The sequence below is a fragment of the Mesocricetus auratus genome, unplaced genomic scaffold (genome assembly GCF_017639785.1).
Source record: "Mesocricetus auratus isolate SY011 unplaced genomic scaffold, BCM_Maur_2.0 Super-Scaffold_100019, whole genome shotgun sequence".
NCBI classification, from domain to species: Eukaryota; Metazoa; Chordata; class Mammalia; order Rodentia; family Cricetidae; genus Mesocricetus; species Mesocricetus auratus.
Window position 1 is genome coordinate 35,540,258 of NW_024429200.1, and position 16,787 is coordinate 35,557,044.

Sequence of the window (16,787 nt, forward strand, 5' to 3'; positions counted from 1 at the left end):
GTAACCTTGAAGTGCCATTGTTTCCATCTGAAGTGCTATTTTCCCATTCAAAGCACCAGACCAGGATGCTCTCATGTCTAAACAATAGTATTCAGCATCCTGGAGACCATAAGCTGTGCCCATCACTCTTGCAAGTGATGCTATTGTATGGTCCTCTCTTTTACCTGCCTCCCTGAACAGATGGTTTTCCCATGCTCTTCAAGTGCTGTTGTACAAACATACAAAGAGAGCAGTGCTCAGAGTCCTCGGTTGTGTGCAGGAATATCAGCGACATCTGCTGTTGGGCTCTGTATAATCCCCCCTAGTAATCCGAGTATCCCCTCACCATGACAAAAGCAAAGTGTGCTCTGCTCTCCTGGGGCCATGAAGAAAATGCCTTGGAGGTATTTCCTATCCACCTTGTCATGATTATCAAGGAACAGGGCTACTCTTCAGTCCCAGAGAGGCCCCCTGCTGTCTCCCCATAAACTCTACAGCTCTTGATGAAAATAGCTTTCAGTAGGTCTTCAGTCCCAAAGTATTGTGGGATTTCTAAGGAGTCACTAATTCTAAACCTATATTCAGAGGAACATGTATATAAGGAATAAATATTGAAAACTTTATTTATTTATTTATTTATTTGGTTTTTTGAGACAGGGTTTCTCTGTGGCTTTGGAGGCTGTCCTGGAACTCACTCTGTAGACCAGGCTGGCCTCGAACTCACAGAGATCCGCCTGCCTCTGCCTCCCGAGTGCTGGGATTAAAGGCGTGCGCCACCAACGCCCGGCTGAAAACTTTATTTTTAAAGGTAGCGGATTAGATGGAAGCAGATTAGAAATGAAATCGAAACAATAAAAGCACAAGCTACAGTGGAAGTCAGTTGACATGGGACACGTCCTAGTCAGTGAGAAATACAGGGACAGATGTCTTTGAGAGGGAGCAAAGCATGTGCTCAGGTGAGTCAGCAAAGGCAACAGGCTTGAAAGAGTTTCAAACGTGAGCAATGCACTTGGACAGATGCATTATTCTTCTAAAAGTCAGGGCAATAACTTCTTAAAGAGTTGAGGGGGTTTGCCATAGTAAGTTTAATCAATGCTTTTATTTTTAATTAAATGGCCTTATAGCTTGTACTACACTGTATTTCTGCCATTGGTAAACTGGAATCTCCTTGATTATTATATTTAAATCCAGAAGTATGAAATTGCAGAAATTCCCATCAGTGGCTTAGAAAAGGACTTAGCGTATTGTTAAAAACTTGATATAAAAGCATCAGTAGAGTGGTATACTGACTGCAGCAAGGTCACGGATTCTCCTCCTACCCCCAATGTATCCTCTGTAGTCATTGTCAGCAACAGAACACAGTTGTATGTAAGTAAACATTTCTAACTAGAAGACCAGAAGGTACATGTGAGGTTCTGGGAAAGTATAGGTTGCCTTCAAGTATTCTAATGGCATCAGAGAAGCAAGAAAAGGGGAGGCTGGGTTCCTAATAGCTCAGTAGGTCATTGCAAAAGCAAGATCACCTTGCCTACTTCTGACTTCTCTATGAGTAAATTAAGACTTGTCTTGTGTATTATTCTATTATTTTGGGATTTTCCCAGCTTTTGTGGCAAACTTCTAACATGCCCAAAATGGAGTTGTTACATTGAATAATAACTAGCTTAGGATATTGTTTAATATTCAATAATATTAAGTTGGAGTTGAAGTGAACAATGACACAAGTAATTCAAATGGTTTTAAATTTATAGATGGAATTTATCACTAAATTTGGTTTATGGATTTCAAATACACTAATTTAATAGCTGAACTAGGAAGAATGGACCAGCATTAAGTAACGACAGATAAAAATTGCCATGAATTTCTCTACATTTCCAGGATTTCATACGAAAAAGACAAGTGATGTTTTATAAAATAAAAATGGAATTGTTCAAATGTAACAGAAACACAGGAAGCCATTTTACTTTCCCATTTTCACTAAAGTGAATATCATTTTTCCTTTAAATTATATTTCTAAGGAAAATGTGCTACTTCTGAACGTAATATTCTTGAGACTTAATTCTTACGGTAATCTGCTATATGTAAAATTAATAAAAAAGGGAATAAATCGTGAAAAGACATGCATGCTTGCTAGAAACACTTTCCAAAATAATGCTGTTTGGTTCCGCTCTTTTCTGGTGACTGTTGGCCAGTACCCATGGTACACTCTATATGTGGGGTACCATGTATCCTTTAAAAACTGTCTTGTTAACTAAGAAAGTGAAAATATAATCAGTGATAAAATGTAGGCACATTCGGTTTCTGTCAGGGAGAGGAAAAAGGAGCCTGACGCATATACTCCCTGGGCCTCCAGAAAGAACGAAGTATTACTCCAGTCAGAAGGCCACTCGTGCTCATTTTAGTGTTTCTTCGTAAACGTTAGCAATTTCTCTAAACCTGTAGTCTCCTTCATCACCTGTCTAGAACTGAGTCCTCGGGGCTGGAGATCTCTGTAGCTTAGATCTCTCACTGCCCTTCCAGAGAACCTGAGTTCTGTCCTGAGCATCAACAGGGGCAGCTTAGTACTGCCTACAATTCCAGTTCCAAGGCATCTGACACCCTCTTCTGGCCGCTGTGGACACATACAGACACACACATACCCACACAAGACCCTCACAATCACATGTAAGTAAGAACAGATAAAATATTTTTGAATAGTGAATCACAAATGTCCATCTTCAGGCCTCGTTTTTGCCCTAAACTCTGTACAGAACTCCACTATCCTCTTGTGGGTGTCAAGTAGACATCAATTAAATGTGAAGCATGACCCAAAATTTAAATATGAAAAAGATGTTTCTTTCCCTGCCCAGATCCCACCTCGAAACCTGATGCGCATTCTGATGTGGAAGTGCCATGATCAGCTGTCACCCTGGTAACAACTATCTTCCTTTTCATCCTCCCTCTCCTCCTTTCTTTTTTTTCTCCTGTTCCCCACTCTTTGCCATCCCCCACCACCAAATGAAGTTACTTCCGCAAAGTGAGCAAAAATTTAACTCCTCATTCCAGGGGCTTTGCCAATAATCAAAACTGACCCCCGCCACACTCATTTCCACCCCAAACACTGGGCGTCCTTCAGCGGGGCTTCATTCTTCCAACCCCGCTCCCTCCCAACTGAAGACGACTAAAACCCACATCTGACAAAAAACAACACTTCCTCCCTTACAAGTCTTCAGTGAAAATCCACCTGATTTGTATCGTCTTCTCATTTACTTTCAATCACCTCATACTCTACTGACATAAAGCAACAGTGTATTTTTTTTCCAAACAAGATGTACCCAGGGCTCTTGACTTGCCAGGGACTCTGGACAGGGCCAGTTTTTCCCTTACCTGAGCATATAAGCAACATCTCTGCCTGTCTGGCACTTCCCATGTCTTGAACATCTATTAGGGCACTTGTTTCTTTTGATAAACTTAACTTTCTCACCCTACCACTACTAGTGTGTGAATTATTTGAGAAGCTGTGTTTTACATATTTTCACATCTTCAGTATATAATACTTGCTTTTTATCCAATAGGTGCTTGATTTGAAAAAAAATCCACTGTTTTTGTTTTACTCTTATGATAATGATTTGGAACGTGAAAGTAGTCAAACCTGGAAGCTATTGGTAATACTGTGAGATTTTTTATATCATATATTAAGCACACTACGGACCTTAATAGTCACCCTAAATTTTAATTAAAATATAACCCTTTCCTACTTAATTAAACTTGCAATTGGCAAAGTAATCCAATTATGGCAGAAAAACAGCTTTTATGCATATATAGGTACATATATTATTAAAATACAATGATATAATTTTTACAGCAGTAGAGGTTTTGAAATTCCTTCTCTCATAAATATATAGCTACATTAACTTTCTAATATAGGAAGACTAGCCTCAAGAAACAATGAGACTTTACTTATTGTCATTTAAGTGGCAAATCTTAAATAATTCAGAGAGTTATTTTTCCCTTTCTGTATCAAGTTGTTTATAGATTATAGGCACCCTTTTGAAAAAGTTTAAATATTAAAAAAGTCTATCACATGACTTTTGGTCTTCCTAAATAATTAACTCCACTATGAGTAAATGATCTGACATTAATGCCAAGACCAACACCAAAACCTACAGTGTTCTTACTACTTCAGATGTTGTCCTCTCTGCTTTTGGATACAGGAGCTATTTTTAGAGTCCTCTAGCAGAGGAAGTCACATTTTACAGTTGTGCAGTCTCTGGAACTGCTGATATGATTCTGAAGGGTCAACCACAAAAATCTCACACTCCAACAGGAGCAGCGTGTTCAGCACACTGCTCCGTAAGACGCCTCCTTTAATCATCTAAATCAGAATCCACTCGGATCTCTTCTGATTTTGATTTTATTTTAATATTTTTATTTTGGGAATTCCATACATGCACGCAAAGTAATTTAATCACATTAACCCCTATCCCAACCTTTAGCCCCTCCCAGATCCAGCGCCATCCTTCCACCCCTCCCAACTTCTTGTCCTATTTTTTTTATATTGTTCTTTGAGTTTGAGTCTGGTTTGTGCTGCCTACACACTCATAGGTGTAGGGCCATCAACTGGAGGATACCAGGTGCCACACCCTTAAAGAATACCCACTTTTCCTCTCCAGGAAGTCGTCAGCTGTCAATAGTTTCACAGCAAAGGGTGCTTGAACAGCTATATTCTGTGTGACAACCACAGCTTCTGTGAGTTTGTTATGCATCAGTTCCTTAATGTCCAGAAGGCACTGTCTTACCTGCTCTAGTCCTCCTGAACTCTGGCTCCTGAAATCTTCCTGCCTTCTCTTCTGTGTGTGTTCACATATGTGTGTGTTTGTTCGGCATATGAATGTGTGTGTACATGGAGGCCAGATGTGAGCTTTGGTTATCATTCTTCAGGTATTGCCTACAATGTTATTTGAAACAGGGTCACTCGCTAGACTAGAGCTCACTAGATGAGGCTGGGTCAACTGGCCAGAAAACCACAGGGATTGGCCTGTCTCTGCATCCCTGGCACTGGAATTGTAAGCTGTGCAGGGCAACACCCCAAGCCTTTTTGCATGACTTCTGGGGATTGGACTCACATCTTCATGCTTTCTTGGTAAGCACTGTACCAATTGAGACATCTTACCTCCCCAGCACTATTTTTGGATCTTGAGTCCACCTTTTTGAAATTATATTTCAGAGAAGTCAGTATTTTTGTTTTAAATTCTTAAAAATAATTTAATAACAAAATATTTTTGAACTTTCCAAAGAAATAGAAAAAATAGTAAACTTCCATAAACCCATGACCTAGGTTTGACAGGTTCTGATATTTTTTCAAAGATCATCTCCAATTGTAATAACTCAAACTCCAATTATTACATATTGGCTTTTCACTATCTTTCCCCTAATTAGCAATATACAAAATGCCGAGATGTCTTATTATAGATACATTTCAATGTAATAACAATTTATAAAGAACTTCTTTTAATAAGTGACTTGACATGCTTTAAAAAGTGGATTAATTCAAAACGTATGAAACTGTAGTGTTCAGAACAAGAACCTGTGGGCTTTCTCTACAAAGTGAGTTGTAAATATTTGAATTCCCTGCTGCAGCTACTTGCTCTGCTTCTGTGACAATGTAGCAGCCACAAACAACACACAAATGAGGGAGTGTGATCATATTCCCGTACAACCTCATTTGCAAAACTGATGGCTGCTGGACCTGGCCCATAGGTTGCAGTCTGCTGACTGCTACACCAGGCATCTGAGATTGCACTATTTAATTTCACTAAACAGCTACTCAAAACACAGACACATACACAATAAAATATGAGTATTATTTACAGGGCTTTTAATAATCTCTCTGGAAAATATCAAAATTGCACTTGGTATCCATTGTATCTTTATTATTTTACAAGAATATAATTTATATGCATAGAAATGCAGATAAAGATAAGATTTTCCCTATTTTTTAGCAAAGGAACATAATCATATGACTATAGTCCAGGCATTTTTTTATTATCTTATTATATGTATGCCTCTGTGTGTGTGTGTGTGTGTGTGTGTGTGTGTCTAGGGACAAACAAGGTAGAAAAAAGATGTCATAGCTCCGAGAACTGCAGTTACAGACAAAGCTCAAGCACCATCTGGGTCCTCGACTAGAGCAGCCAGTACTCTTAGCCTCTGAGCCATGTATCCAGCCTTATCTAACACATTTATAAGTAAGAGAGAAACTGGGTAGCTTCTGGAGCCTTCTTTAAGAGAAAGGTTCCATATACAAGTAAATACTTTTGCCTCTAATGTCTTTGTCCTTTAGGCTTGAAATGTGGCTTTTGGCACCAGAAATACCTTTTCACCCATATGGACCTGGCCTTTCCCTAACAATGGAGAAAAGTGAACTGTAAGTAGCTTAGGTCTCTGGGGACATTGCAGAGGCAGACCATACTAGAAATGTTTTCTCCTGAGTACCTAGCTCCAGATCCTTCTGGAGGACAAAAGCAAACCTTAACATTCCTAGTCTATTACTATTTGTAGTTCTTCTGAAACCTGCAGCCACACTTAAATCCTTGCCAGCAAGGCAAGACACTTAAAACCAGCCAACTTTAATACTGTGGTCTAAACATGATTCCCTACCTTCTCAATAGATTCTGCATTCTCACTTTTTTTTCATGTTGAACATTATGGAAAAATCAGTCATTACTTATATAAGTTAAGAAATATATACAAAAATAAAAGGAAGTATCATTCTACCGTCTACAGCTGTTCACAGCAAAGCCCTGAAATAGCCACAGAAATGCAATTATTTGTCGTTTTCTAAATATGGTCAGCATTAATGCCTACAAGCAGATTCATGTAAATACCAAAATTTCCTGTGTGTTTTGCTCTAATCGTTCATGTCTGCTACCCTGGAGTACGGCTCTCTTTAGCTGTACTGGCAGAAGCTATCTGTGCACAGGTGTCTGTAGTTGTTATTCTTGCGGCTGTGGTTCCAGCTGGAAAAAGAGACTGCAGGGAGAAAAATCTGGAGAGTTACCAAATGCCTGGAAACCTTGTATCCCACAGCCTTTTGAGTTCTTCATCAAATGCATAGTTAAATAAGGCAATCTGGGTTCAGAGTAGGTCATTTCACACCATTCTTGTATAAAGCACTTTTATTTACTAGCTCCTGGACTATGACTGGAGGAGCCGCATTCTAAAGGGAATTGAAATCTCAATTTAAATGTAATTTAAGAAAAAGAGAAAGATAAGCCGATAGCACTAATATTTCTTACATGGAAAAACCGATGGGAGAAAAGAAACAGAATGGTAATGTTGGTTATCACTGACTAGTGAGCTTATAGCTAGTTAATTTTGTCCTTTTATTTTCCAAATATCCTGCAATGTGTATCACTAAATTTCCTGAAACACTTGATTACATAAACAAAATATAGTAATTGTAATCATCTACAAAATAAGGCCAGTAAAATATCCATTTCAGGGTTGATACAGAGGTCAAATAACATAATGCATGAGACCTGCTCAGCAGTGTCTGACAGGTGGTAGGTAGACATTTAGTGAATGGATGCTATTACTATTAATGTGCAAACGGCCAAGACTGACCAAATCCAGCGTGCCAGTAGGTGGGAAGTAGTGATAACTGACTACAATGGCATTTATAATCCAGTCAGGTGTCTGGCCTGGAAGTTTGGCATCTTATAAGCTGTTGAAGTGTCACAAGGAGACTTCATCTCCAGCCAGTATGAACTGTTGAAATTTCTTGAACATTCATTTGGTAATTAGGAAGAAAATGGTACTACATGAGGATCATGGGCTAAGAAATGAAAACATATAGAAATGAGTCCATATTCTTAAAACTGAACACTAACTACCCAGTTATCAGACTACTGAAAATTCTAGAAGGAATAATGATTTATTAAATTCTAGAAGTGTTATTGAAATTATGTATGAAGAAAATTTGAAGCAAAAATGTCTGAACTGCCCTTATTCATTTAACATTCCAAAGGTTAATATCATACCTATGACCTCTAGCTCTGAGCTATTGAAGATACGGTCAGAAGAGACAAAGACAGAAACACATGAACTAAAATTTTAAAAGTCTGATTTCAATTTAATTGGACACTTAACAAGCTAAGAATAAAAGCAGAGTCTAACGCATTTGCCAATAAATTATCAACATATATTCGATATAGAACATGTACTTTCCATTTTCCTAAGGGCTTTACAAACTTCATTTAATCTCTGTAGCATAGTCACATGATTATTATCTTGTTGCATTTTTAGATGAGTAAACTGAGGCTCCAAGAAATTAAGCAATTTGTCAACATACACAAAGATAGCAAACAGCTCGAAACAAGAGTGGAAACCAACTCTGCTGCTCCATTGTTTACTGAAAACCGACAACACTATCACCATTAACACTGCAGCCCCCTCTAAACACAGCTCAGGCTCCACCATCACCATCAGCACAACCAGAGCCTCAGACTCCATTACTACTACCACAAATGGCAGTTATCACAAATGCCACCACCATCAAATTCCAGAGGTAGCAAAACTACCCTACCATCTCCATTACTGCCCTGTCACCTTCAGCTATCTCCTCTCCAAAGGGCATTTCTTCCCTAAAAAGACTACTTCTATGAGCACTAAATTCTGTTGATTAAACTCACAAGAATAAATTCCTTCCCCAGCTTCCTGCAACATGAAGCTGCCTCTATTCAAAACAGTTGTCCTCACTATTTCTACCTATAGATAATTGCTAACCTATTTTTGAGATTAAACCAAAAAAATCCCATTTCATGGGGTCATACAACATTGAATCTTACAGGATAAAACATGTTTACAAGCTTGAAGTGCATGCAGTACATAAAGCAATGTGTGTATCTGAGCAGAAACAGCAGACTTAGCACTGGCCAGAAGATTAGCTACAAACCAGCATCAGAAAGATGTGACCTTGGTAGAAATTCAGAAGCTTGTGTTTGTTGCACAACATGAGGACCTGGGTTTGTGTTGCAAACATGAGAACCTGAGTTCGGATCCCTAGAATCCAAGTAAAAATTAGGACTATTGGTGCACACCTGCATTTCCAGTGCAGGGGAATGATAGGCCGGAGGATTCTTAAGCCTAGTCTGTGTGCTCCAGATGCATCCAGAGAGACTACCTTAAATAATCAAAGTGGAGAAATGCTAAAGAAAGTATCCAGTGTCACTCATTGGCCTCCATTCAGGTGCACACACACACACACACACACACACACACACACAGAGGATGGGGGCACCAACAACACCACAAACAAACACAGACAAAACACACACACACACACACACACACACACACACACAGGTGAAGACAGAAATACTGAGTCTCAGGACCCACTCCTAAAGGATCCAGGACAGTCCACATTGTATCAAGACACCCAAGTAGTTTCCAGAACTTCAAAACTGGAGCAGTACCCTATCTCCTTTAACTAAATCTAACACCAGCATCAGGTGCTTTTTGTCTAGCACCTCATGAGACACTGTAATTCTGATTCATAAGAAACATAAACGTTTCCTCCCAAATGATAATTTAGAATCAGAGACAGTTTCAAGAAGGTGGGCATCTAGCTGGTCCATCACTGAGAGATAAAAGCACAAGAAAGCATGCTTTAAGAAAAGGGAGGGCTGAACCCATCATTAGAGATTTGAAACTTGGGGAAAGCATCTAAACGGTTTAGGCAGCAAGGTGAAGCAAGACAGCAGACAGAACACGTTCTTTAAGCAGAGCAGTAATGAGGAGGACGTAGGAAAACACTGCCACCTTTGAAGTGGAGGAGGCAAACCGGGGAGAGCCGCCCTTGAAATGGCAGAGGGTCTGAAGGCACGATTTCACTCTCTCCCCCAATATACAAATCAGTTTATTTCCTGTAATCAGTTTTGAGAAACGACAACCTGGATGACCAGAGTGCTACAGGGTCACCCCGGGGATGAAATGCATGCTCTTTCCTAGTCCCTTCCGGCCCTGCAGCCCTCTCCTCATCCCCAGTTCGTTTTTGTCTCTTAGCACTGGAGATGTTTTTGGCTTTTTGCAATTTTCTGCCTTTGAAAGATCTGTACACTTTTGTCACCGTCTCTGAAAAAAAATCACTATAATTAAAATCTATTTCTGGAATATTTATAGATGCCTAGCATGGGCCTCTCCTGCTATTTGGAATCATACAATTTTGTTTTTTGTTTTTGTTTTTTCCTTTTTAATTGAGGAAGCCAGCCTATTGGAAGCGAAGCAGACGGTCTGACCCTATGCCCTTACAGACAGCCCTGCGCATTTCTCTCTCCCTCTGCTCTCCTACCAGCCAGTGCTGGAACTGAGGGTGCAGGTGATCCCCATTCTTGCCTTAACTGAAACACTGCCATCCAGTATGTGTACAAATTAATCACCCTGCAGTCGAATCTTGGTTACTTTGTCAAAACATCTAAAACACTCAGCATCTGCCGATACACCTGTACAACCGTAATGAAATATGCCTGCATCATAGAATTAGGATAATGCTGTTGATGCTTAGCAAAATAAAACAGTCCAGAGGAAGGATTCAATGGCAAAGAGCCGATACATAACTCTGGTTTTTTTTTTACTATAAAACAGAAAGTTCGGCAATACAGCTATTAAAGATCATTTAAGTTTTTGCTGAAACTCTAGGGGAAGCTGTATATTCCGCTTAGCACTCTGACAAGATATCCTGACAATTTAAGCTAAAAGATTAGTACCATGTGAGAGTTTTCTTTCTCTCCTAATATAACTTAATATGAAGCAGCCTCAGAAGTACAGAAAATTGTGGCTACTGATCCCACGCCTCCCATCTTACAAATTCCCGAGCACAGACCAAATAGGACTAAATTACAGAGAGCCTTTTACAAAGACACACAGGCTCACACATGCACAATCCCAGTGTGAAGATTCCTGACCAAATGGTACCTATAAGAGGGGGTGAGGAGGGACAAGCACATCATGAGGATTTTCCTCAGGGGGTGTGCAGGTCTCAGCTCACAGACAAGCTCCCCTGACATGTAGAGCAACATTGCCAAGCTTGCCTCTCGGCTGTCAGCAATCTCCTTGATACCATCAGTGTCTGAAATTAACCACTGCTCATTCTGCTTATCATTTGCCTCCCCTCCCCACTACATGTAAGCTCTCCATGCTCAATTATTCATGTCTTTTTTTTTTTTAATGAATGGATGCATACATTTGTTTTTGCAGATCCCCCCCCCCCACCGGCTCCTGGGCTTCTCTCTGGAATTCTCTTTATAAAACAGGAAGTACCCATTTCCCAACTTCATCAGACTTGGAATAATTAGTTTCCATTACTACCCAGTGGTGTATGGCCTGCCACAGCCTCCTACTCTGGGTTATTTATTCACTGAGTTAACAGTTAACCCAAGTAAAGTTTATACTAAGTATAATTAGGAAAGGCAATTCCTAGTTCACGTGGAATTTGTTATTGGGCTTTGCTTTAATTTGGTGTTTTGTTTTCTGTGTCAGGAGATGCTTTCTTCTGAGAAATATGACTGCACAGCCTCCTGTGAGAGAGATGCATCCGCTCCATTTCAGAAAAAGAGCCTGAAAGTCAAAGCCGACTTCCTTGCAGAAAAGCCTGATCAATCAGGCCAAAGTCCAAATTATTTCAAGGGGAAAAATATTTTTCACCAAGGTGAATTCTTATTCTCACTGTCATCCCGAGGTCTGTAAATCTGAAGGGTAATTACATACACGGCGATCACCAGCTGCTGTGCGTGGAAGAAGGCTAAAAAGGGAGAGAGAGGCGTATTCTTGTAGAGACTGCGGGCTTCCTGGGGGCGGCAATTGCATTTTATAATATTTGTGTCCCACAGGCAGTGGCTAGTCCAGTGTAGTATAAACCCAAGAAATATTAAATATGCTTTAAATGGTGCATAAAGGCTTGGAATGAGTTTCAATAAAAGAAAGCTTTGTCTATTAGGAATTACTAAAGCTTCAGATTAGCTCCCCGAGAGGAACTTTTTGTCAAGGTATCTTTTAAAAGGAGAACAAACCTGGGCTAGAGAAATGGCTCCACAAATACAGGTTCACTGTGCAAGGATGGACTTAGTCCCAAGCCCCAGAACCCACCTGCCCAGCAGCTCATGCCTGTAACACAGGTGCAGAAGAACAGACACCGGCAGATACCAGGGCTTTTCCAGCCAGCCGAAAGGCAGGCTCCTTATTGCATTAGTGGCAAGACTCCACACTCTGGGCAATGAAACTTGGGAATTTTAAAGACAGAGGTGGACTTTGCCTCTAAAGCAGCTAGTTCTTCAGTCTCCAAACACAGAAGTCAAGATTGATAACTGAGTTTCCCTAAACACACAGCTGCCTAAAGGACAAATGTTTAAAGAGAGACAGAAAGAGGGGGAAAAAAAAACCTCCATAAAGCTGCAGCATTTGAAGTCAAAAGTAATCAGTGACTATTCCAGAGATGTAGAATTATCCATTTTAAGGTGATTATTTCCTGAATACTCTTTTGATAAATTTATTTTATTCAAAGGTTTGTTTACAAATATTAGACATCCTGTTTGAAAAGCAGAGCTCAACACAAACCAAGTTTCCATCACCTGAGATTATAAACCCCCAGGAAGAAACCTTTTGTTGGCAGTATGGTCCAGACATACAGAAGTGAGACTGAACTTTCAAGAAACCCCACCCGTGCTTCCCAAACGCTCCACTCTGCTATGTTTTATTCCGTGTCACGAAACTGATTTTAGGAAAAAGTAGCAGCTCTCAGAAGATCAACAGCACCATGCAAAGCCTTCTTAGCCAATGGTCCCCCCAGCCACTTCTGCCCTCTGGAAACCACACAGAAAATATTTCGGAAGCATTAAGACAACAACGTTATTCCAAGTGCATCCAGCCAACAGGTGCATAGCAACTTTGGTATTAATAAATGAATGTAGCAGGCAAAGTCAATTTAATCCCCTTGAGAGACAGGAGTTGCATCCCTTCCTGCTCCAGCTATTTCACCTTCTCTGAAGTCTGACCAGAGTGACTTCTTTTTTCTCCAAGATTATTTGGGACACAATTAGCACCCTAATTTGTGGAGGTTGCCTATGCTTACAGCACACATGGTTGAGGCTTTCTAACATACGTGTGCTGTTGCTTGCTAATTCTTAGACATTGGGGGTTTTTTAAATGTGAATCATGTTAACTCCATGGCATTGTAGAAATAAATCCAAACTGCTCTCAGAATACTAGTGTTTGTTACCAGTAAGGTGGGACGCCCCAGGACCATCGAACAGCAACAACAAAACAACAAGGACAGACACTAATCTGCCTGCACTTGCTGTGTCACTCAAAGCCAGGCCAGTGACACTTCCTCTCACCAATTGTTTCCCCTAATTCATTGATACTTTAGTGGTTTCGGCTACGAAAGGAGAATTCTCCACATTTGATCCCCCAACAGTTGCTAAAGGAGATACACAAACAGTTTTAATAATTCTGTGCTGTTTGCACCCAAAGAAAGCAAATGAGGTTTCAGAAATAATTTTGAAAAGGTCTGATTAGATGTCGGCTGGCTAGCAGCAACTGGGAAATCAGATTCCTGAGCCCAGTACAGACGCTAAAGCACACAGTCAAGATTTGCATCTAAACGCTGAATTTAGAGGGTCTCTTTTAAGTTCTTACATTAGCACAAATTGATTGTACAAATAGAAAGTTTCACGCACAGCTTTTGTTTCTGTTGCTCAGCGTGTTTCTTTGCAAACCTCCTTCTGCCCCCAAATGCCCAGACCCTTTCCTTGTCGCAGTTCATACTGTTAACAATATTATTGCCACTTAGATCCCCGGAAATGAAGGGGATAAGGGCTCTTCCCCTGCAGTGGGGTGGTGATTTAGGTTTGAATGCACGATGAGTCACACTCAGCCCTCTGGGTCACCAGACTGAAGGTGGCAGGGGAAGGGAGGAGGTATTTAGAAGGGAGCCTGCAAAGACGACCCCCCAAGGAAGAGCTGATTTGTCCTGGGACTCTGTCTTCCACTGGGACAATGAAGGTCCCAAACTAAGGGCCCCTGTAGTTTCTTTGGGTTGAAGAGTCAGGATTCAAGTTAGGACAGGAGCACACACACTTTTGCCTAGTCACTGATCTCCAAGGATGGATGAGCAGCAAGAGCTGTAGCCCTTTTCACAAGACACCTGCATCTCTGTCACTCAGAACTGCCCAAGCGCTTTAACCTCTGAGTGTCTAGGGAAGTGTTTTGGGTTGCTGCTGGCTCTCCCCTCCCCTGTCCTATTATCACTCTTGCTTTTGCTCAGGCGCCTTAGAAACCTCTGCTACAGCCACTTTGCATTCCCGGGACACACAGGTAGCTGCTTTTCCTAGAACAGTTTGGGGAAAAGTGTCAGCTGCTGCCTGGCTGCACCCAGCTCAGGACATAAGAAGGTGGAGGACAGCCCGCCCTTGGAAGCAACTTTGCCAGCCTCCCAAGGTGAGTCTGACAGTCCCCACTGCGCCCTGCCGCCCTGCCCTGCTCCCTGCCCTGCCTGGAATCAGACTGTCCCGGGCTCCTGCTGGCTTTCAGTGGAGAAGGGGTAATTGTCTTCCAGACCAAGTCGGGACACCTCAGATTCTGTCCTTTCCTAGCTGTCCTCACTTTTGTCACTCACCCTAAAAACTGCACCAGCAACATCCTCTTATGTGGAGGGAATGTCCCCCCAAATCCAACCTGCACCCTAGATTGCACCTGCCCAAATCCAGAGTGGTCCGGGGCTTGCTGGACCCTCTGGTCTTTTCTTACCCTCTGCCTCCGCGCTCCTTACTCAGCTCTCCGGGTCTTGGTCAGCTGTTTTCTCACGCCCCCAGCCCAATTTTACTACCGCGCCCCACTACAAACCGCACTGTCTACCGGATCTCTTGTGCGGTCCCCTGGAGTGACCGCTCTTGGAACTAGGGTGCCACTCTCGCTGAGGTAGGGTTCTTTGGGAAACTCACCTCCCTATGGAATTTGCATCCTCCGGGGAAGGGGCTGGACTCCCAGAAAGCTGCCTCCAGGGACGGGTTACGATCTCTCTGCCCAATCTGTCGACCCCCTAATCTCTCCCTATGCCAGTACTAACTAGGGTCCCTTTCCTGCTTCCCGGGGCTCCGAGCGCAGGGGTATCGGTGACTCTTGGGGGGTGGAGAAGCGGCGGCGAGCGAAGCCCCTCTCCCGCCGGGGCGCGGGGGCCGGAGGAGCACGGAGAGACTGCTAGCCCCTCCCTCCGAGGGCTGGAGGGGCTGACGTGTTGGGAGGGTCCGGGCGGGGCCGGCTCTGCGATCGTCCGCCCCCCCTCGGCCGCGCGTGGGCAAGAGGCGGGGGTGGCGCGCACCGAAAAGGACTTAAGTCGGAGAAGTTTGCGCACAGCCTCATCTCGGAGCGAGCAGAGGCAGGCTCCGCTAAGGTGAGCCTTCTGCGCTTTGGCGAGCAGAGAGCACCCGGGGAAAGGACCCCTTGCCTAGAGCTTAGCTAACAACCTTGGGCTTTAAACCTATTTTTTAAAGGAAGGCTTAAAGTGCCTGGAAATTGGGAGCGGGGCAACAGAAAGTGCTCAAGACTAACGCAGTTTGCTCTCACATTAAACTAGGGAAGCCAGCCCCCCAAGACCCTGGGTGGGCTGCGCCTTGGCGGCTTGCGGAGCCTCCTGGTTGGAGAGGTGTGCACTCGCGCACCTCACCCCGAGGTTGGCATCTCCTGCCCGGGAGATGCCCAGTGCCGCCTGAGTTCCCGAGAACGCCGGTGCTGTGTCCAGACGCCTAGTGAGAGAATTCCTGGTAAGAAGGGCTTGAGGGGTGGGTGGAATTTAAAGATTTGGGGGTCCCGGGAATAGCTAGAGGTGGTGGTGACACTGATACTTTGGTGTTTTTATTGCAAGATTGTGATGCTGGAGGCTCTCTTGTAAGGCGTCTGTTGCTTGGTCTGCGTTGCTTCACTTTGCCGTGATTAGAGGAAAAATGGGTGTCTTTGGAAGTTGCAAAACTGCAATTTGATTGTGATGCTAGAGGCTGTCTTGTAAGGTGTCTGTCCAGTTGGTCTGCGTTGTTTCACTTCGCCGTGATTAGAGGAAAAATAGGTGTCGTTGGAACCTGGTATAGCTGACAATGTTACGCTGAGGAGCTCTGGTTACTGTGAGTTTTGTTATTATTCATATTATATTATTCCTATTAATTTATTATTCGTATGAATTTTATTTCAAATGTTTTGGTCTCAGTTTTATTGGGTATAACAATTTCTAAAATTAAAGTTGTGGGGCTTTTTTCCTAATAGGTGTTTAGTAAGTAACAAGTGGGGAATGTCGGCATCTAGAAAATGTGTGGCGTTGCTCTCAGTCTCGGAATGATCTTGGATTTGAGTACAGTAGTGGATGGGGTTGCTTGTTTGGTCATGTTTTACAAAGAATTATTTTCCAACAATCATTTATGCATAGCAGCCATTCTTCACACCTATTAGGAAAAATCTGTTGTGTGCATAGTTTCCAAAAGAGCCCTCTTTTTCGTGATGCTGTTTCCAAAGCCTGGGTGAAAGACAGCAAGAAACATTTCAGCAAATTAATTCCTCCTCTCAAAACAGTCCTTTTCCCAGAGGTGCGAGGAAATCCAAAGTCAGAAATTAACAATGCAATTAGATTTGTCACCTGTGCTGCCAGCTTTGTTTCTGGAATGCACCTAGCAGTATATAATGACAGCTTTAATCTAATATAAGATAGCAAACCAAAAAAGGGAAGGACGATCTGCAGGAGTCCACAGCCACCTCTCTGGTTTAAGTGGCTCTGAGCAAACACATCAAGTCCA

The 16,787-nt window shown here is 42.3% G+C and overlaps 1 protein-coding gene and 1 long non-coding RNA gene across 3 annotated transcripts in view; one reads left to right on the forward strand and one right to left on the reverse strand.

Moving 5' to 3' along the window:
* Positions 1-15,158, reverse strand: part of LOC106022224 — a 33,927-nt gene extending 18,769 nt beyond the window's left edge. Inside the window, exon 1 of the long non-coding RNA XR_001197250.3 lies at positions 14,952-15,158. This is a non-coding gene — a long non-coding RNA (uncharacterized LOC106022224). The remainder of the gene's footprint in view (positions 1-14,951) is intronic.
* Positions 15,159-15,589: 431 nt separating this feature from the next.
* Positions 15,590-16,787, forward strand: part of Calcr (calcitonin receptor) — a 73,315-nt gene continuing 72,117 nt past the window's right edge. For both annotated transcript variants that reach the window (XM_021234611.2, XM_021234612.2), the window contains exon 1: positions 15,590-15,770. The gene's annotated coding sequence lies outside the window, so the exon portion shown is untranslated. The remainder of the gene's footprint in view (positions 15,771-16,787) is intronic.